General features: G+C 40.0%; 1 protein-coding gene across 1 annotated transcript in view; it reads right to left on the bottom strand.

Moving 5' to 3' along the window:
* LOC122813118 (uncharacterized protein KIAA1841-like) overlaps nt 1–22,225 on the bottom strand; it is a 1,352,705-nt gene that overhangs the window by 1,304,411 nt on the left and 26,069 nt on the right. The gene's annotated exons all lie outside the window — the stretch shown is intronic.

The raw sequence follows: 22,225 nt of genomic DNA, 5'->3' as shown, positions 1-22,225 counted from the left end.
GACACACTCGACTGCCTGGGAGGTGTGCAGTTTGTGTTTTTGTTCGTGTTTCTCCTTTCACATTCTGCCATCTCTCTCTCCATCCTTATTTCTTTTCTCCCCCATCTTTACTTCTTTTATTCACACCTAATGTAAACAAGATACAACACCCCTACACAGGATAATGTTAATGGTTTCTTGGATTTGTAGATCAGCACTTTAGCATGAATTTACCTAAACCTGATTTTTTTTTTCTTTCAGCTAGCCAGGTCTTTCATTATTACTGATTGAGAAGTTTCTTTTTAAATTGCAAGCCAAGGATGGTATAACATACAATACTGCTGCCAGTTATGATGGTCAGGTAGACAACTAATGAGAGAATATAAAGATTGTAATGAAAGTTGCTATATATATATATATATATATATATATATATATATATATATATATATATATATATATATATATATATATACATATATATATATATATATATCTACACATATGTATCCATATATCTACATATATGTATCTATATTCATATATATATATATATATATATATATATATATATATATAAAAATCTATATTTATCTATCTACTTGTATCTATCTATATATCTACATATACGCACATATTGATATAAAGCTGATGGAGGAAGATATCTATCCCAAAGATCTTAGCAATGGTCTGGCAGTATTTTCTTGTCATTAGACAAAGTCTAACAGGATTCTTTGAACATCTACTCACTTGTCTTGTGTAGTGAAAACAATCAAAACTATAAAATTATTATTTCCAGAAAAGCTAACAAAAATATGTAAAAATCAATATTTCTTTCATCCTTGCCCCTATCAATCATCCATACAGGAAAATATGGTGATATTTTGCTTTAAGTGCTCAAACACTGGAGGTGGATATTTAGTAAATACTCTGAGTGCTGTTTACGGCTTAAACAGTGAAGAAAGTCAGAAAGACTGCTATTGTATTTGGAAAAAAATATTTTTGGGAGAAAACCTCAGTGGAATATGACAGACATCCTCTATGCCTAGTAATCTCGTAACAATTGTTTTCCAAGGAAAAGGAAATACCGAGTTCAGTGTTGCTATCCTGAAATATTTTGCATTCAAACATGTTTAAGCATAATAGATGAAGAACTGGTTTTGTTGTCATTTTGTTTATCTAGAAATAGTCAAGAATTTAAAGTCTTGGCCTCTTTGATCCAAGTGTATCATTTATATTGTCTTCTTTAATACGAGTTTGATTCCATAAGTTGTAAGGATTGCTGAACTTTAAGAAAGCACCTGTGCGTCAAGGTGCATCTGTGGCATTTAAAAAAAATTACATTGCATAACCTTAGTAAAATGTCTGCAAAATGCACCCATTTGCAGTAAACTGATGCCAAGGAGGCAGTTAAATCTGGAATTTGCTCCCTTGGTGTACTGGGATACAAAGTGGTAGAAGATAGGTAGCAATCATTTAAAAACTCTTTAGCTGCAACTTCTCTTTTCAGTGGAGCCTGCATTATTACCGGGCTGTGCTCTCCTTTATAGTGCTTTTGTTAGTAATAAGTTGTGACAAGCTCCTTTCCTAAAAAAGGGCTTTAAATCCAGAAAATAATTGTTTCAGTATTGTGGAGTGAGACGTATATGTACCCATCCATGCTTATGAGTCATATCCTACTGCTATAGCAATGCCATAAACAGCAGGCAACATCTACAAGTTAACTAGGCACATAGAAATCACCTTCTTTCTGTACCACATGGAGACTGCATGCACACCCAAGGACAATTCAGAGTCACCAATCTGCTTGCCCCATCTCTTTGGGAAAGTGGAGAAAACCAGAGCACCTGGTGAAAACTCGTGCAAGCCCATGGAAGACATACAGACTCCAAACAGAAGGCACTAAAGTTCAGACTTGAACAAGAGAACCACTTGTCCAGAGGTGAAAATCCTGCTCACTTCTGCACTGTCTTGCCCTAGGAGGTACATATGCATATACATCTATAAAAGATAGTCTGCTTTTACCTCGTTTTTCAAGATCCAAAATATGACTATCTCCAGAATGACCAATACAAAAGTGCCACTGAATCATTTAGTAATTTGTCTCAAACACGTTTTACATAATATTCATTTCTACACCATGAAACTACTGGAGGGGGAAACTCCAGATGTGACGGCTCTTAAATGTCACATCTATTGCAACAGAAGAATATTTTAGTGTATGACTGCCATTTTACACACTCTAGCAACCATTTTTTTTTCTACGTCAGTGACAGCAATATTAGAAGTAGACCTGTCCCAGAGTATGGTAGAAAATGAAAGAAGAGCCTGTGTGTGCAGAATTAAGGGTCTCACCAGCTAATCTACTAAATGTAGGTATTTCCCCTTATTTAGCTAACAACTTTGGGTCCTTATCAAAGGGCAACGTTCTTACTCTTATTAGATTTAGAAAAGAAAAAGAAGGAAAAGGCTTCTGTGAACTATATAAAGTCTGTCACATGGCCTTTCCTAGATGTAGAACACTATCAGGTGATTGTTAATTAACTTTTAAAAGTGAAGTCACTGTCCATACTGTACCAGAAAGCCTCAAAATTTCTATGCACCTCTTTTCTGGTGAAGAAAGGTTCCTCCGTAGGTCTACCAACATATACAGTTCAAGGTCTCCATTACAAAGATGCCTTCTGGAGGAGACCCTAGGGATCAAGAGGAAGCAAGAATAAATTTATCTCCTCTAAAAATCTTCCTTATCACTAGATGTGCCAAGGAGATGACTGATGTGTAAGAGGAAGGTGCTGCTTTTTCCCCTCGAACTTTTGTAGCTTCTGCTCTATCCACAGATCAACACTGGTTTAACTAAGGTATCAAGTCATAGCCTTGTTTTAAACCATTGTGAATCCACTGCAGATACAAACTTGAGTCCCTGATGTTTTTTTCTTTTTTTTTTTTAAACAAGAAACATTGATCAAATGATCACATATGACATTGGCAATCTTACATTTATATAAATGGAAAGAAACCATACCAACACAATTTTGGTTGCAAACATTGTACATTTTAAACCATGCTGACACAACTGTAGCTTCAAACATAATACATCACATGTAACCTAATCAGTCATTGTCAAACATTGCATAGCTCATTAAAATCCTGACTTTTTTAAACCTTGTTCCTTTGCTGCATGTACTGATCCTACTGATCCTATAATTCCCATATTTCCTATGTAATTTGCTCCTACCCTTTTCTAAAGATCCAATTTCCAGTTGTTTTATCTCTGTTAATACCTTCACTACTTCTAGTAAATTTGGTTTAGACTTTGATTTCCATTTTCTAAAATTGCTTTTTGCAGCCATCATAATTAGACTCAGCAAGGCCTTACTATTCCTGGGCAATTCCAATTCTGTATCATAGCTCAAGAAATAATTTCCTTAGTTACACCAATATGATCACCCAGTATTTCCGACAGAGCAGTCTACAGGGAACCTTTAAAGATTGCCAACTCATTACACTCCCAGAAAATATGTTCCCAGTTACCCTCTTTCTTCCTCATCACACCTCCAGCATTTGCTGTCTACCCAAGTTAAAATTCTTTGGAGTCTAACTGGGGTATAAAAGTGTGTATGTAAACACTTCCAAGCAAAGATCGTAAATCGACCAGACTTTGTTGCATATTTGGGAGGCGCACATGTATCCCCCATTGATTTGTTGTAAATTCCTCATCTAATCTCTCTTTCCAATTCTTTCTAACCTCCTCTGAGTGATTCTTATAGTTATCATGCAATATTTTATATGCCCCACTAATTATTCTTTTCTTAACAGTAACTTCTGTTCTATATTTTACTAAAAACTCTACCAGTGCTGGTCTTTCAATCAGGAGTATGCTCAGATATCAATCCTTGATAGGGGAGGCAATTTCTAACCTGCAGTCCAAATAAGTTATTAGCATCTTCCCATTCTATTACCTTTCCCTCTCTAGTCATTTGCTTCCAATACCTTGGTTCCTTTGCCAGTTTTCTCTAATAAATTCCAGCCCCTCTTGCCTACTGTCTGTATTCCTGTTTGTAGTCATACCTATTGACAGATCGACAAAACCTCCTTTCTCCATTCCCATATTGGCTTATTTCTATATTCTGTATGATTACTGTTATTGTCCTTAAAGGTCTGCATCCAAAATCCCAGTCTCTCCTCGTTTCTTGAGCTTCTCCCCTAGTTCATCATCATCTCTTTCCACTTTGAATTACAATTTGTTTGTGCTATGTATAGGAGCCTTAAATGTTCTGCTATGAAATACCCCTTCAAAATCGGGTAATCCCAATTTGCCTTGTTCTTTTGGAAGTTCATCCCACTTGACTTCCCCTCTCAGATAAAATCCTTCAACTCTATTAATTGCTATCCTCAACTTATCTGGTTGATAAAATAAGCCTGACCTGTATAGAAGACTAAAGGGAGTAAAAACATTAACTGCTTATAACTTACTATTGATATCCATATAACAGAGCTTCCATTTCTCTCAATTTTTGTATTATCTTTTGTTTAGTCTCCTCCCACATATCCTTAGCTGCCACACAAGAATCATTTTTAATCTACATTCCTAAATACTTCATTTTATCATGTCCCCATAAATATGGATATTGCTTAACCAATTAATGTGTAGGTACACAATTCACCACTATTGCCTTTGTTTTAACTTCAATAATTCTGTAACCTAAAAAGATTTGAAAGTATATCAATATGTTCCACAACACTGCAATGTCCTTTTCTGCTTTTGTCAGATATAAAATATTCTATACATATATATATATATATATATATATATATATATATATATATATATATAAAACACTTGGCAACAAACCTGACTGTTTTATGTGCATGACGCTGCCGTTTCTAGAGACTCTGCGCATGCACTTTACCCCCACTTTCTTCCTCCCCACCCCCCTTTTTGACCAACCTGAATTAATATTAGCTATGCAGTGTCTGGGCACCATTTTTTAAACTTCCCCTTGCTGCCTCTAGCCCGTGGCATTCGCTCAGTCTACTGTAAGTGCTTAAATCCTGTCGTCTGTATAAAACCATATTGTTAACGGAGTGTAACTATCATGCTTCCTTTTGAAACAGTATTTTTCTACCACTTCATGACAGTAGCAGCTATTAAATTGTTACTTACAATGCTGTTTTGAATATATGTTTGGGTGCACATACCATAGTGTGGAACACCCATGTAACTAGCTGTACATCTGAGGTTCTGTGGTGAATGGCACGTTTTCACTGTGCATGCCTACAGTTGGGTATTGCTATGAGGTTTGGTTTTTGCACTATATCGCACTAGTCAAAGTATAGCTCTCCATGCTACCACTGCTTATATCTAGCTAACACTGCTATTTACAGCTACTATATTAGATAATTTTACGGATCTTAACATTGCAAATTGCTACAGTAAGTCAATGTTGAATATGCTGTAATAGCTGCGTATATATTAACTGAACTTTTATGCTGACATTCTAACCTTCCAGTTTTCCTCATGCTCTAACTCAATTCACTGAAGTTTGTATCCTTCTCCAGCTTTCTCATCCCTACTCATAAATATCTGCACTGTGCATGACCAGTTAGTTGTCTCACCGCAAGCAAACACAGTCCAGACCAACACTATAGAAACTCTTTCCGTACAGGTGAAGTAAAGTAACTACAGAAGAAGAACAACGGTGGTTTTCCTGCCCGGAAAGAATTATTGTGTAGGTCCATAACTGCTTTTGTGCCTTAATGGCTTTGTTACTTTAATAGTGTAAGCACTGTTACTTTTAAGGAACCCAAGTGAGGCCCAGACACAGCAAGGTATAGTCCCCTCCCCAGCAATTGAACTAACCAAGAATTTGCACTAAAATCTCAAAATGAACCACACCAACTTAGAAACCAAAAGAAATCCACTGGAGCCAGAATAAAGTTGAGCACTTGTGTCCCGTTTATTACAGAACTTCTTCAGAACAATAAAACAATACCATTCATTTCCTTTTATACTATCATTCTACTGACATAATTTCCTCAATTAACACTCCTTAAAAGGACACACACAAAGCACCGTAAAAACATTTTCTGCTACTTTGTTTCTCAATATTAGATACCAAACAGTACACTTCAAAAACACTTATTTTACACAATCAAAAATAAGTCATATAAACAAACTTTAAACTAAACAATAATAATCTGTAGTCAAAAATTAATATAATTTAAATGACTTAACAGATATCTTATCATTGATACCTGGTGCTGAATCTGCTCTTAGAAAAATTTGCCATTTAAGGTCTGTTTTTTTCTAAAAAAATATTAAAGGACCCTACAAATGTGTCTGTATTAACTTTTTCCACTACAAAAAAGCTAAACTTTCTAAAGTTTTCACAATTTACTGAATGCTTAGCTAAAGCATTACTCATGTCCTTTTTCTTAATAGCCAAAATGTGTTCTCTAACCCTGTGATTTAACTTTCTTATGGTCTTACCAATATAGAAATTTTCACAGTTAGAACACACTGCAAGGCACACTAAACCTTCACTTTGACAATCATATCGTCCCTTAGCTGTCAAAGTGTAATTTAAATGTTTAAAATGATGACTGTGTACTCCCATCATAAACCTACACTGACTAGAGTTAGCACAAGGAAATGTCCCTAAATGTGTGGAAACACTATTCTGAGTTTCCCTCTTGGGTCCCTTTCCAATATTTCCTTCAAATTTCTTGTTTTTTTTACTAATAAAACTTGGTTTAGTCCCCAATACTTTATTCAACTCTTTATTGCCAAAAATAATTATCCAATTTACATTAATCATGTCTCTAATTACTGGCCCATCAACACTCATAGGTACAGGAAAAGCATACTTTAATGCCTCATTCTTACCTACACTTTGTTGCCCTATACTGTTCTTCTGAAACCCTACTTTCAAAATTGGAGAAAATCTTTGATCTCTATTACTTTTAACATAGTGTATAACTTTTTCAAGATCTTCATAGGAATACCCTCTGTCAATAAACAGTTTAAGAATGATCAGTTCTACATTAAAATGGTGGTCATCACTGACCATCCTAAGCCTGATTACTTGCCCTTTAAATACATTGATTTTCATGTGTTTAGGATAACTGTTAAAATTCAGATAATTATTCGTGAAAGTTTTCTTCCTATAAATGTGTTAGGAAAATGTATAACTGCAAAGCAATATGTAGGCTTAGTGTATTAAAATATATAACTGCAATATGCAGGTTTAGTGTATTAAGGGTTAAAAGGAGTTAATACATTTATTCTGCTTATTCTGTGTGAAAATATGCAGCTGCTAGAAGCTCTGAAAAGAGAACAATGGATGTCTGTAAATCCACCATGGTCAGCAGAAAGTGTATTGAGGCCAGGACTGTACCTTGAATGTATCATATCAGAACTAGAGAAAGAATTGTGAGAAACTAAGGGAAGCTGAAAAACTCAAGGCCAGGTTGTTTTTCTCAAAAAACATGTTTTTGCAAGACAGCAATTATTTGACCATGTCAGCAGCAAATCTAATAATAGCATCTTTCGGTGAAGTTGTAGAAAACTGTATAAAAACTGTAGGCTGAACTATGGAAAATCAGACAAACCTTGTACCTACATGCTTTGTCTCCTTGCTGCAAGTAATAAAGGGTGCCTTGCTTGAATCTAACGTGCATTGATCTTTGTGTTTTCCTTTACAGATTGGTCCTTCGGACCGGAAACCCTCTCTTCACCTCGGATCAGACGGCAAGGTGGCTGAAACCGTACGGGGAAGAAACCAAATCGGTTCTTCTTATATGTAAAGTCCTCTGACTGAATTGTTGTCAAAAGAGGCCAGCCACTTTCTGATCTGTGACTGAAGGACGGGTTTTCCGCGAATCGGCGATCAATCACATGGGCTCAGGTAAGGTGAATCTACTTTTTTCCTGTTTTAGGATCAGGGACTAGATGTGTATTGTTTTTTTGTCAGATTGTATTTTTCTTACAGTCAGGGATAAGAAAGGTACTGTCTTGTCATAGATCAGGAGAAACAGAATAAAGTAGACTTTAGGTAGTCATTCTGAAGAGACCATTACAAAATCCATGGTACACGTTAAAACTAGAGAATCAAGAAGTTACGTAACAATCAAAGGCAAGGGAAAATGAGTAATAACTGTGCAAAAACACTCAGAGACCCACCGTTAACGGAAGATGCAAAATATATGCAGTCACAGCGCGCAGACAATGTTAGATACTTTTCAAAATGGGTTATTAAATACAAATTTGATGGAAAATTGGAAAAATCCTCACTCAAACTTATTAAACAACTTAAAACTGATTCTAAAGGTCAAGTAAAAAAGCAACGACAGTTAGGAATTCCCCAGGTACACAGGTGGCTGGAGGAAGTAAACCATAGTGACCAAAAGAACAAGGATTCAAAAACAATGTTTTTAGATAGGGAGGATAACAACCTAGTAAATAGCAACAGCACCTCCGCCTCCCCCTCCCTTACCAGAATATGGAGCAAGTAGACAGGTAAGATCCACCTCCGCTATATCCCGTGGTCACTGAGGATAGGGACGCTATAAAACTAAAACTAGCTAAAATAAGGGATCCCATTGAAACTAGGTCCCGAACAAAAGCAGGTAATCGGGAGTCATGGCAGAAATTTAAAGACACACAACCTGCGGGAGAAGAAGAGGAGGAAATATGTTCACTCATAGAAGTACCGAACCCTCAGGCTGGGCAGGATAATCAGGATCCAACCATCTTAGTATATAGACCCTGGACTCCGGAAGATATCTGGAAAGCTACAGAAGGGATTCCCCATCCAAAAATTAATTTTAGAAAATTCTCAGATGATTTACAAGGAATGAGGCTAAGTTATCATTTAAATGGGGAAGAAACAGAAAGGGTAGTTCAACAAATTGTAGGGCCAGACTGGTACATGATTTGTGGCAATTGGAATCCTCGTGATGCTGAACAAAAACCCCTTCCTCATAGCAGTGTAGATTTAGACGTTAGAGTAAAAGGACTTACAGACCGCATCTCTGAAAAATGGAAACCTAGGGCAGACTGGACGTGCATTAATCAATGCATCCAACAGGAGGGTGAGACAGTTGACCAATATTTTGCTAGGCTAACCACTGTGGGATGCAGATCCCCAAAGACCAAAATCAAGATTCCCCATATGAACAGCAGCAAGGCAGTAGTGCACCTATAAGCAGTTTCATTACAAAACATATGGTTGATCATTGAACTAGCAGACTACAATCACTACTCGAATATGCTAGGCATGCTGAAAGGCATTTCAATAGCAAAAAGAAAAAGAAGGCTCAAGTATTTTCTGTAGAGGACGGAGCAGAAGTTTATGTAGTACACCCCGGAAAGAAGGGCAGGAAAAATGCACAGGGAGGTAGGCAGTCTGATCAATGATCAGAAGACTTTGAAGGACGCAAGAAAAGGGGTGAATGTTTCAAATGTGGTAAAAAAGGGACATTTGGCAAGGGATTGCAAGAAAAATAAGAAAGCAACTACGGAAGACAAGGAGGGTGAAGACTGACTATATGATAGTCAGGAATCATTAGAAGGGGATAGTGCAGAAAGGACAAATGAGAATGTGAAAAGGGAAATAGAGGAAGTACAGGGAATTGATGATAGTGAAGGAGAAAATGAAGTGCTAGACTTGGCTTTATTGAGCTTGGAGCTCTACTTAGCAGATACTAAATCAGAAGTTAGACTTTCGGTGGAAGGCAGGGAATTCAAATTTTTGTGCGACTCAGGGGCATCACGGACCCTGATACACCCCTCCAAATTGCCAGGAAACTCAGAATCATCCGACTATATATTAGTCAGGGCAGCTATATTGGGAGCCCCTCTCCCGCAATATTACAATAACTGATCCTGTTTCGGGATTAACACAAAAAAGTAAGATTGTAGTTTCTGCAAAGTGCCCAGTGAATCTCTTGGGCAGGGATCTCATGCAGTTATTTGGTATAGCAGTAGTCCCAACCATGCAGAGAATGGAAGCACAGCGACAAACTGACACCTTTACGGTGCAATCGGGGGGGTGAAATATTTTATTGGTATAGTCAGGACTTGGTCACAACTGGTCCAGGGACTGTGACCAAGGAGCTGATGAACGTAGCCATCAGTAAGTTTCCCTCCCTCGACACTGATAAACAACACCCGTTACATTGTACCCTATATTTTTGTAATACACCAGGACCCAATAAGGAATATGAAGAAAAATTATTTAAGAACCATACAAATAGATTGGTACTGCGTAACTTGTACTGGGACACAGAAGGGAAAAATGTAGTCAGCTGTTCGCTGCCTCAGGAATTTTTAACACTTTATAAATCTAATCGATTACCACATGTTAGCCTGACCAAGAATATACAGTGGGCAGACCTAGGGGAGAAAGCCACAAAATGGGAGAAACAAACAGAACTGGAACTGTCAGGACAGGGAATACAAGTACAAAAATTGAATTGGGTGACAGACCAACCCAGGTGTGCACCTGCATTCTCTCGAAGACAGCTGATGGACACTCCTACTGAAGGAGGAAGAAAACGCCTTGCGAGATGTACCAGAGACTCTCTGTTCAACAGGGAAATCAGATGTAGGACTTATCTGCACGGCACGGCCAGTTAATATCACATCAAAATCAGCATTTAGACCTCAGAAAAGACAATACCCTTAAGGAAAGATGCAGACGCAGGGATAAAACCTATCATAGCAGTATTACTTAAGGGAGGGGTACTAGTGGAATCTCCCGATTCTCCGTGTAATACACCTTTATTTCCAGTTAAAAAACCCAATGGAGAATGGCGTATGGTCCAGGATTTGCAAGCAGTGAATGACGCAGTAATACCAAGGGCACTCATACTGCCAGAACCACACATTCTGTTAAATGACTTAAAACCTCAACAAAATATTTCTCTGTGGTGGATATTAGTAACGCATTCTTTTCAATACCGATACACCCAGATAGCCAGTATTGGTTTGCATTCCCATTTCAGGGAAAAAGATACACATATACGCGACTACCACAGGGATATTGTGAGAGCCCTACGATATTCTCATAGGAAATGTCAAGTAACTTGGCAAGGTTTAATCCGCCGAAGGGTAGTCAGATTTTACTGTATGTTGATGACATTTTGTTAGTGGCCCCCACCCTGCAGGATTGTATAGGGAAGATACAGTAGCACTTCTACAATTTTTAGCAGCTGAGGGACAAAGTAAACGAAGATAAACTGCAGCTCTGGAAAAAACAGGTGAAGTACCTATGATATGTGACATCCAAGGAAGGTAGAACATTAGATGGGGATAGAAAAGTGGCAATCTTGCAGGCACCAAAGCCTACCACCAAGAAGGAAATGATGAGCTTCTTGGGAATTACTAATTTTTGTCGAAGCTGGATTCCAAACTATACCTTGGAATGTGCACCCTTAACTGACCTTATATATAAGACACCCATGGCAGCGCAAGATTTGTTACAATGGACATCAGAAACAGAATCGGCTTTTTGTAAACTAAAACAATTAATAGCATCCTCTCTAGTTCTGGGATTACCAAATTATCATAAACGTTTTTTCCAGACTGTAGATTGCAAGCAGGGTTATATGACATCAGTACTAACACAACAACATGGGGATAAGCAACGTCCCATTGCTTACTATTCATCACAGCTGGACCCAGTGGCACGGTCACTACCCCACTGTGTCCTTGCAGTTGTTGCAGCTGCAATGGCGGTACAGGCATCAGCTTCAGTAGTTTTGTTCCACCCCCCTCACTTTGAGGGTACCCCATGCAGTCGCAATTATCTTGTTGCAAGAAAAGGTGGCATTTCTTTCCCCTGCTAGGCATCTCTCCTGCATGACTATATTATTGAGCCAGCCTCATATGACAATTGAATGATGCATGACTTTGAACCCTTCTACTCTGCTACCAACCCCTGCAGACGGCACACCGCACCACTGCCTGCAGGTAATTGAGCAAAAGACACTACCTAGAAAAGACACTACCTAGAAAAGATCTCACAGATGTCCCCTTGGATAATGCTGAGGTGACATACTACGTGGATGGCTCGTGCAAAAGGGGCCCTGCAGGACAGAACCTAGTAGGATATACAGTAGTCTCTGATACTGAAGTTATAGAAGCAAAATCTTTACCGCACCATTTATCTGCACAGGCAGCAGAATTGATTGCCCTGACACGGGCATGTATTTTAGCAAAGGGTAAATGTGTAAACATTTTTACTGATAGCCAGTACGCTTTCTCCACTGTACATGTGTTTGCACAACAGTGGAAAAACCGGGGAATGATAACATCTACTGGCAAACCTATAAATCATGCGCAGTTTATTTTAGATCTTTTAGAATCTATTCAGTTACCTCAGAAGGTGGCCATTTGCAAATGTGCAGCTCACACCAAGCAACAAGATAGGATTTCAAAAGGTAATGCAAGAGCTGATACAGCTGCAAAACAAGCAGCTACAGAGGTATTTCTTTGAAATGAGGAATTACAACCCTCTGAAATTTTGAATCTGGACATGTTAAAAACAATGCAGACACTTACTATGCAAGCTGAAAAACAGCGATGGATAAAACGAGGAGCAGTCCTCGAAAATGGGCTATACATCTCCAAGGAAGGGAAACCAATACTACCCTCTAATTTGTTCCATTATGCAGCATTGTTGAGCCATGGGCAGTGCCATGTCTCAACAGGGGGATGATACAGCTGGTGAACCAAGTGTTCACAAAGTACGGATTTACAAACTATTCTAAAAAATTTTGTTTAATGTGTCAGATTTGTAACAAACACCATGTACAGGTTGCAATAAAGCCCAAGCAAGGGAGTTTTCCACACCACCATATCCGTTTCACACTATCTGTATGGATTTCATAGAATTGAACAAATGTGAGAATAAGAAGTATTGCCTTGTCATTATAGATATGTTTTCCAGATGGGTGGAAGCCTTTTCAACCAAAAACCAAGATGCAGCTATAGTGGCAAAAGTACTTGTTAAGGAAATTATTCCTAGGTTCGGCATTCCGGAGAGAATCTATAGTGACAATGGTATGCACTTTGTAAATCAAACCATACAACAGCCGAGTAAGTTTTTTGGTATTTCTTTAAAAAAATCATTGTGCATATCATCCGCAGTCTGCAGGGCTGGTTGAAAGACATAATGGTATACTGAAAAGCAAACTGAGGAAATTGATAGCTGAGGCAGGGAAAACCTGGCTGTACTGTTTACCCCTGGCACTGTTGAACATGAAAACCGTTCCTACAGCAAAAGGACTGACTCCTTTCGAGAAGCTGTATAGGAGGGCTTATTACACAGCCCAGTGGAAACCTCTCATGTCATCAGACCAGGAAGCTGATTTTACGTTAGCTGAATATATGAAAAAGTTGTCGAGTTGTAAACATCTGTTGCAGTTTAATTCTGTTTCAAGTCAAAAACAAACCAAAACATTGGAAGTGGCAGTGATGCCAGGAGACTGGGTGTGGATTAAAATCATGAAGCAAAAGAACTGGGCATTGCCAAAGTGGGAAGGTCCTTACCAGGTGCTTCTTTCAACACCTACTGCAGTCAAAATAGCAGAGCGAGCTTCGTGGATACATCTGACGCACTGCAAGTTAGTGAAGAACTTCAAGCTGGACAAAGACCTTACCTCTCCATCGGGACCCTAAGCACAAAAGTCTGGCTACAAAGGGGGGTCAGATCAATAGGAAATGATCCATCTCAAACACAGTGAAGCAATCATTGGTGCTAAGGTCCTATAGGGCAGAGAGAGTAAGATCACGTGTCCTGGGCGAAGATGACGGAAGCAAGAAAGATCCAAATGCATCTGTTTGGAAGAACCGGAGAAAACAGGAATGTAGAACAACCATTTCCACAGAAATATTGCATGACCATCCTGTTGACTGTATTGGTAACAATAATCTTTTTATTGTGGCCATTTCTCTTCTCAGCCACACAAGTAGAACGACGTAAACGTGCAAAGTGGCACCCAAATTTCAATACTTATCAGGCTATTAAGCACGCTTATGCAGACACCCTCAATATCTCCAATTGCTGGGTCTGTGCAGCTATTCCTACTGCACATGGAGGAATACCCTTAATACAGATTCCCTTAAATATGAATCAAACCTGGCAAGCACTACTGAAGGATGCAGTGAATGTGACATCGATTAAAAGAGTGACCCTATTTTTACCCAAGGCAAAAAGAGGAACAGTATGCTTTCAAAACTACGGAAAAACAGAAGTTGGAAATAGCACCTGTAATATGACAGTGATACATCACTGTACTGGGAATTCCTGCACCATGACAAACTAAGGCCAGCAATTACAGGTTGGCAATAGCAATGACCTTACTGAAAGGAAGAAAACGGTTGATGAAAATCAAATAGTGTATAGTAAAATGTTCTGGGCTATGACCAAACAAAAGCCAAAAGCCCGGTAACTATAAAATCAGCAACATCTCAGTCGCAATTCCTGACTGCTACTTCATGTGTGGTGATGGAGCATATAAATGGCTACCAGGAAACTGGTCTGGAAGCTGTTTTCTGGCATATCTGATTCCAGCAATACCACATGTATCGACACTACCCCAGGGGAAAACTCAAAATGTTCGGGAAATCAAGAAACCAGCTAATCCGGTGGGACAAGTTGATGCATCCTGGATATATCACCATGATCTAGCCCATGTGAGTGACAAAGGACTGTCGCACATGCTCTGGGTGATGATGTCATATCTTGGGCGGGCATAATACCAGCATACGGAGCAGTGAAATCAATCTGGGAGCTGAGAAAAATATCCAAACTTCTTGAGACAATGAGTAATGCGACTTTTTCCACCCTAGAATTGGTGACTGATGAACTCACAGCCATGAGGACAGTGATGCTTCAAAATCGAATGGCTCTCGACTTCACCCTAGCGGCGAAAGGAGGGTTGTGCACTTTAATCCAGGAGGAGTGCTGTTCGTTTATTCCTGACAACAAACATGAAATTAGACAGCCATCTCGAAATAATTCAGCAAGTGTCGGCCATGACCAAACCAGGACCGAATCCATTGACAGACGTTTTCCAAAAATGGTTCGGGGTTTGGGGCAGCATCTTGATGAACATTCTGATTGCCATCTGTGTAGGGGCAGCCTTACTGATGGTGTGTGGATGCTGCTGCATCCCCTGTATAAAAGGACTAGTTGAAAATTTCATAGACGCTTCAATTTCAAAGACTTTATATCAGAATGTTGAGTTAGAGGTACTGATTAAAAGCTGAAGAAATACTTTCACAAGCTTGAACTGAATGACTCTCTGACTGCAAATCCTGAGTGGGAAATGGTTAAGGGAAGAAAAACTGTTTATGCTTGTTTTGAAAGTCGAATAATGTATTAAAAGGGGGGAGATGTTAGGAAAATGTATAACTGCAATGCAATATGTAGGCTTAGTGTATTAAAATATATAACTGCAATATGCAGGTTTAGTGTATTAAGGGTTAAAAGGAGTTAATATATTTATTCTGCTTATTCTGTGTGAAAATATGCAGCTGCTAGAAGCTCTGAAAAGAGAACAATGGATGTCTGTAAATCCACCATGGTCAGCAGAAAGTGTATTGAGGCCAGGACTGTACCTTGAATGTATCATATCAGAACTAGAGAAAGAATTGTGAGAAACTAAGGGAAGCTGAAACAAACTCAAGGCCAGGTTGTTTTTTCTCAAAAAAACATGTTTTTGCAAGACAGCAATTATTTGACCATGTCAGCAGCAAAGCTAATAATAGCATCTTTCTGTGAACTTGTAGAAAACTGTATAAAAACTGTAGGCTGAACTATGGAAAATCAGACAAACCCTGTACCTACATGCTTTGTCTCCTAGCTGCAAGTAATAAAGGGTGGCTTGCTTGAACCTAACGTGCATTGATCTTTGTGTTTTCCTTTACAAAATGTTACTTCCAAATTTCTATTTACATCCATTTTCACTTTAACATCCAAAAACTGTACTTCTGCACCTATATTACTAATAGTAAACGTAAGCCAAGATACTGTTCTATTAATTTCTTGGTAAAAATCATTAAATTGTTCAGCACTTCCTGCCCAAACAAAAAGCAGGTCATCAATGTAACACCTGCAGTACCCAACATATTTAAACAATTCCAGTTTCTCCAAAAAAGTACAGTTTTGTACCTACCATAAATGTAGATGTTCGAGGATCCACATTGCTGCAGTCCTAACTATTGGGTAGTCCGCTGTCCAGTCGGCCCGAATACCAAAGTATATGGCTGATGTCGGTCACGGCGCATTAGACTGACGTCAGTACGTCAGGGTACTAATGCGCATGACCGACGTCATATCCTCAGTCTTTTCTTGCCCCAGATGTCAGAAGACCCTAAAAAGACAAGGCCAAAACCAAAACACACCAAACATACCTGCACCAAAAATATATACAATATATACAAAGGTACCAGAATATAATCTCACCTACACAACCACCCCTAAACACAGAGGGGAAGGAGGGAGGGTAAATTGGACTGCAGCAATGTGGATCCTCGAACATCTACATTTATGGTAGGTACAAAACTGTACTATGTTCTTCATTCCACATTGCTGCAGTCCTAACTATTGGGTAGAATCCCAAAGCAGAGGTAAGGGAGGCTGGCAAATCATAAGGAAGCAGGAGCTGATAACATGCCTTGCAAAATAGCAGTGGCAAAACCAGCCCTAGACTTAGAATAGAGAGGAAGGTGGTAATGCTTAGAGAAAGTATGCACTGAACTCCAAGTAGCTGCCTCCAAAATATCCTTAGTTGCCACCCCCCTTAGAAATGCAGTTGAAGTGGCAGTAGCCCTAGTGGAATGAGGCCTAATCCCCGCTGGAATCTCTTTGCCATGATGGGAATAACAAAAGGCAATGCAAAACCCAATCCACCTAGAAATAGTTTGTTTTGACACAGGCTTGCCCTGCGAACTCAAAGCAAAAGAAACAAACAACTGCTGAGACTGTCTAAAATCCTTAGTCCTGCTTAAATAATAACGCAATTGCCTGTGTACATCTAAAGTGTGCAAAATCTTTTCCCCTTTATTTTGAGGATCTGCATAGAAAGTAGGCAAATGAATAGTTTGGTTTAAAGCCACACTAGAAACCACCTTAGGCATAAAGGAAGGATTAGTACGTAATGATACCCTATCCTTATGAAAAATCAAAAAAGGCTCAACCGCCATAAGGGCCTGTAACTCAGAAACCCTTCTTGCAGAAGTAATGGCCAACAAAAAAGCAGTCTTCCATGACAAGTATTTCAGGTCAGCAGTAGCTGCAGGCTCAAAAGGTTGTAGAGTAAGTTTTTCCAACACAAAATTGAGATCCCAAGCAGGAGTAGGAGCTCTCGTGGGTCTTATATTCTTTGCCCCTCTAAGAAATTGCTTGAACAAAGGATGTGAAAACAATGGTGGGTCACAATCATAGTGAGCTGAAATTGCTGCAGCATGAATTTTAATGGAAGAGAAAGACAAACCTTTGTCCAATAACTCAGTAAGATATTGAAGAGCCACACTCAAATTAGGCTCCGAAATCTCCAAATTCTTTGCTGCAGTCCAAAATAAAAATCTCTTCCATTTTTCTGCATACACTTTCCTTGTACTAGGTCTTCTGGCTTCCATAATCACATTTAAAACTTGTTGAGGAAGTTGAGACCTGCTGTCTTTCAAAACAGAATATGCCAGGCTGTTAGATGAAGAGTTTGAAGCTTGACATTGAACAGATGACCGTCCCTCTGAGACAATAGGTGTGGAATCAAGGGTAAAGGCCATGGAGGCTTCCTTACCAGACTCCTCAGTAATGGGTACCAGTGCTGCGAGGCCAATCTGGAGCTATTAAAATCATCCTTGGCTTGTCTTGTCTGACCTTTAGAAGCACCTTTGGAAGAAGAGGCAGAGGTGGAAAAGCATACACATGAAGATTTTTCCAACTGAAAGAAAGAGCATCCACTTTCCAAGCTGTGTGATGAAATTCCTTCGTGCAAAACTTTGGCAGCTGGTGGTTCAGTGGAGAAGCGAACAGATCTATGTCTGGAGTTCCCCATGACACTGTCAATTTTTGAAATACATGAAGATCCAGTTTCCACTCGTGGGGATCCATGATTTGTCTGCTTAACACATCTGCTAAGGAGTTCTGTGCTCCCGGCAGAAACCTTGCCTGAAGAGTTAGTTGCAAGGTGAGCGCAGTCTCCCATAAAATCATTGCTTGCCTGCACAATGGGTAAGAATGTGTTCCCCCTTGTTTGTTGATGTACCACATGACAGTTGTGTTGTCTGTTAGAATCAACACCTGCCCTGGAAGAAGTAACTCCTTGAAAGCCATTAATGCAAACTGGACTGCTAACATCTCTTTCATGTTGATATGTAGATGCTGTAGTCTGGCAGGCCACTTGTCTTGTATCCAATTTCCATCTAGATGAGCTCCCCAAGCAATGTCTGAGGCATCTGTCGTTAGAATCTGACTTGCCTCTGGCCGGGTCACAGAGAGTCCCTTGTTTAGGTGACATTCCTGAGCCCACCACAAAAATTCCTTTTGAATGCAAGGTATTATTTGAATGACAGTGTCCAAATCCTGGCAGTGCTGTGTCCATAGATTTTGAGATACCATTGTAGCTTCCTCATATGCAGTTTGGCATTGGGAAGCACCAGAATACAAGATGCCATGAACCCTAAGGCTTGAAGGACTGTCCTTGCAGTCAGCCCGGACTGAAGAGATAAGTGATGGAAGTAACTGGAAAGATTCTTTTGTTTGTCCGGGGTTAAAAGGCCATCTGGGCTGCTGTATTCAGTCTCACACCCAGAAAGCACATGTCTTGAGAGGGTACTAGACTGGACTTTATTTCGTTCACAGAATACCCTAGGCATCTTAGCACTGCTATGACATATTCCAAATGCTGTAGAAGGTCTTCCTTTTCTTGAGCCAGAATCAGGCAGTCGTCCAAGTAAGGATAGATTTGAATTCCTTTTAGCCTGAAGTAAGCTATCACTGGAGCCAGAACCTTTGTGAATACTCTGGGCAGTAGATAAGCCAAAGGGCAATGCAGAGAACTGATAATGAGAATTTCCAGCTCGAAAACGCAGATACTTTCTGCAACTTAGTCGATAGGCACATGAAGGTAAGCTTCCTTGAGATCTAAAGTTACCATCCAGTGATCTTTGCCCAGCAGAGGTAAAAGCTGTTGTAACGTCAACATTTTGAACTTTGGAATGTCCAGATAAGTGTTGAGGATAGATAAATCCAAAATTGGTCTCCACGTGTTCCCCTTCTTTGGTACTAGGAACAGGCGAGAATAAAATCCTAGGCCCCTTTCTGGCACAGGAACTGACTGAATGGCTCCTATTTGGAGCAACAGCGAAATTTGCTTGCGAGCCTCTGTTCTTTATAGAGGAGGAATGTCTGGCATGCCTTTGAAAGGAGGCAAGGTATGGAAATAAAACCTGTAACCGTGGTGAATGATATCCAGAACCCATTTGTCTTGGGTAATTAAATCCCAATTTTCTTTGAAAAGAGACAGCCTTCCTCCTAGAGGTGCCGCCAGGCAGAATGTACTGGCAGCTGAAAAGGCAGGTCATTGGGTCTGCTTACGAAAGGACTGACCCCTGCCCTCACCAGAAGTCTGAGCAGGTGAACTCCCTGTCCTAGGCCTAAAAGAACCTTGAGCTCTGCCCCTACCACGTCTAGACCTACCCCTAGACTGGGAATCATAAGCAGGATAAGTCCACCCCTTAGTAGGCCAATTTCTACTAAACTTCGGAGGCTGCACCTGCAAAAAATCCTTAACAGTTTGCATAGACTTAGCCTTGTCCTCCATTTTCTTTAAAACTGCTTCCACAGGCGAACCAAACAACACATCAGACTGTAAAGGAGCATCCAAAATCCTTGTCTTAACATGCTCAGCTAAGTTCTGATCTCTCAACCAGGCGTGCCTACGAAGAACAGAACCAGTGGCAGCCACCCTCGAGGAGGCCTGCACAGCATCAAAACCACATTGCAAAGAATGCTTTCCCACTTGTTCAGAAACATGAACTAAATCCTTCAGCTCTTTACACTCAATACCTTCAGCCAGAGCATCCACCTTAGACCTCAATTGTGAAAGGAGATAATTCTGATATTTTAACATATGAAACTGACAATTCAACGCCCTCATGGCTAAAGTGGAAGAAGTGTACACTTTCTTTCCCCATCTATCCAAAGCCCTTGCCTCTTTATCAGGAGGAACAGGATTTTTAACCACAGAAGCCTTCACACCTTTAGGCCCCTGAGAGACCGTCTCTGGGTCCACCCTAGGACTCTTAAAAAGATACTTATGGGCCTCAGGCACCCTATAGTACCTATCCGGTTTAACTGGGGCAGGAGGCAAAGAATCAGGATTTAGTGAAGCCTCTGCAAAAACATCTTCTACAACAGTCAGAACAGGAGGTATAGCTAAAGGCCTATGCTGGGGTAAAAACAAGAATTCTCTAAGCCTCTTCCTGGAATCAGAGAAATCTTGACCTTCCCATTTAAAATGCTCCCTCATGGAATGCAGGGTCTCTGAAAAAGAAAAATCCTCAGGAGGCGAAGCTGAAGGAGTAGAATCATCCACATCAGAATCAGAATAAGGAGGATACTCCTGCAAGTCCTCAGCAGAAGACTCAGAAGCCTCCGAACAGTGCTCAAAACTCTCAAACTCAGGTTCCACCCTAGGCCTCTTATCAGGAGGGGGCATAGAACCTCTAATCATAGTAATCAAATCCTCTGCCATTTTTAGCATATGCTTCTTAGGCAAAGACCCTGAAACACTAGGAGAAACCCCCACAGAAGCTAAAGTAGGCCTGCCTCTTAAAGAAGCCTTGGCAACAGAAGGCGAGGCCCTAACCACCTTAGGAATAGAAGGAAGAACAGCCACGTGAGAAGCCCCTTCAGCCTGGCCTACTTCCTGAGAGGACACATCCTGCAACAATACAGTTTCTCCCTGAGACTCCAAAGAAACTCCTGGCAGAACCTCCGGCTCCACTGAGCCCTCTAAAGAACCGACGTCCAGGACTGTCGGTTCTTCCAATCTAGGCTTCGCTGCTTTGTCCTTGCGCTTTTTGGCTGAAGCGGGCGTCGGAGCATCCGACGGCATTTTATAATTACAACGCTTCCCAAACACTAACCTGGCACAGTCTAACCTTCTCTTAATAGTGCGTTTGTTAAATCTAGCACAAGAGCGGCATCCAACAACGTCGTGCTCAGGCCCTAAACAAGGTATACACAAAGTATGGTAATCCCTATGAGGTATCTGTTTCCCACAAGAAATACAGTTATTCACTTTTTCTGACATCCGGTTAAATACTGAGGCAAGAAAAAACCAAAATATTCCCCAACGGGGTACTTAGCCAACTTTGATTCGGTCTGAAACTCTGACTTCAGAAACTTTCAGAACGCCAACCTGCACTCGCAAAATTGCTTCTGCATCGGACCATGCGGCAAAAAAGACTGAGGATATGACGTCGGTCATGCGCATTAGTACCCTGACGTACTGACGTCAGTCTAATGCGCCGTGACCGACGTCAGCCATATACTTTGGTATTCGGGCCGACTGGACAGCGGACTACCCAATAGTTAGGACTGCAGCAATGTGGAATGAAGAACATCTCAAACTCCCACCAACGCATAACCAGATTGGCAATTACGGGTGCCACATGTGCTCCCATTGCTACACCACTTACTTGCTGGCAAATTTCTTTACCAAATATGAAAAAATTATTGTGTAACACTATTTCCATTAATTGACAAGTGACAAAAATATCTTGTTTGAGACTAGACTTAGCTTTATCTAAGTAAAGCCTCAAACTCCATCCCCTCATTCTGTTCTATTGCAGTATACAAGGAACAAACATCCAATGTACATAGCAATGTTTCATCCCCTTGAAAAGAATTTGGCTGAGTAGCTCTGCCCCAGCCCTCTAACACCACAATCTCCCTCCCAAATCATCATTTTTTTTTAATTGATTGTTTCAGAATCTGTTAGTCTTAACATTTGCGTGGTATTTCTGCTACGCGTTGGTCAACATTAGATGTTCTCAAACTATATACATACCCTGGTAGCTTATTATTAATAACATAGCTAAAGTTAAAATGCTGCTTAAGCCTTTATTCATCAGTCACAGTACTTGAATGGCTTCTGTTATCTGGCTAGAAAAGAAAAGACAAAAAGAAAAAAAAACACACTTGACAACAAACCTGTTTCTAGA

Source organism: Protopterus annectens, chromosome 1.part1, assembly GCF_019279795.1.
Source record: "Protopterus annectens isolate FY-2018-M chromosome 1.part1, PAN1.0, whole genome shotgun sequence".
Classification (NCBI taxonomy): Eukaryota; Metazoa; Chordata; order Ceratodontiformes; family Protopteridae; genus Protopterus; species Protopterus annectens.
Note: the sequence above shows the minus strand (reverse complement) of the source record. Positions and strands in the feature narration are given on the sequence as shown.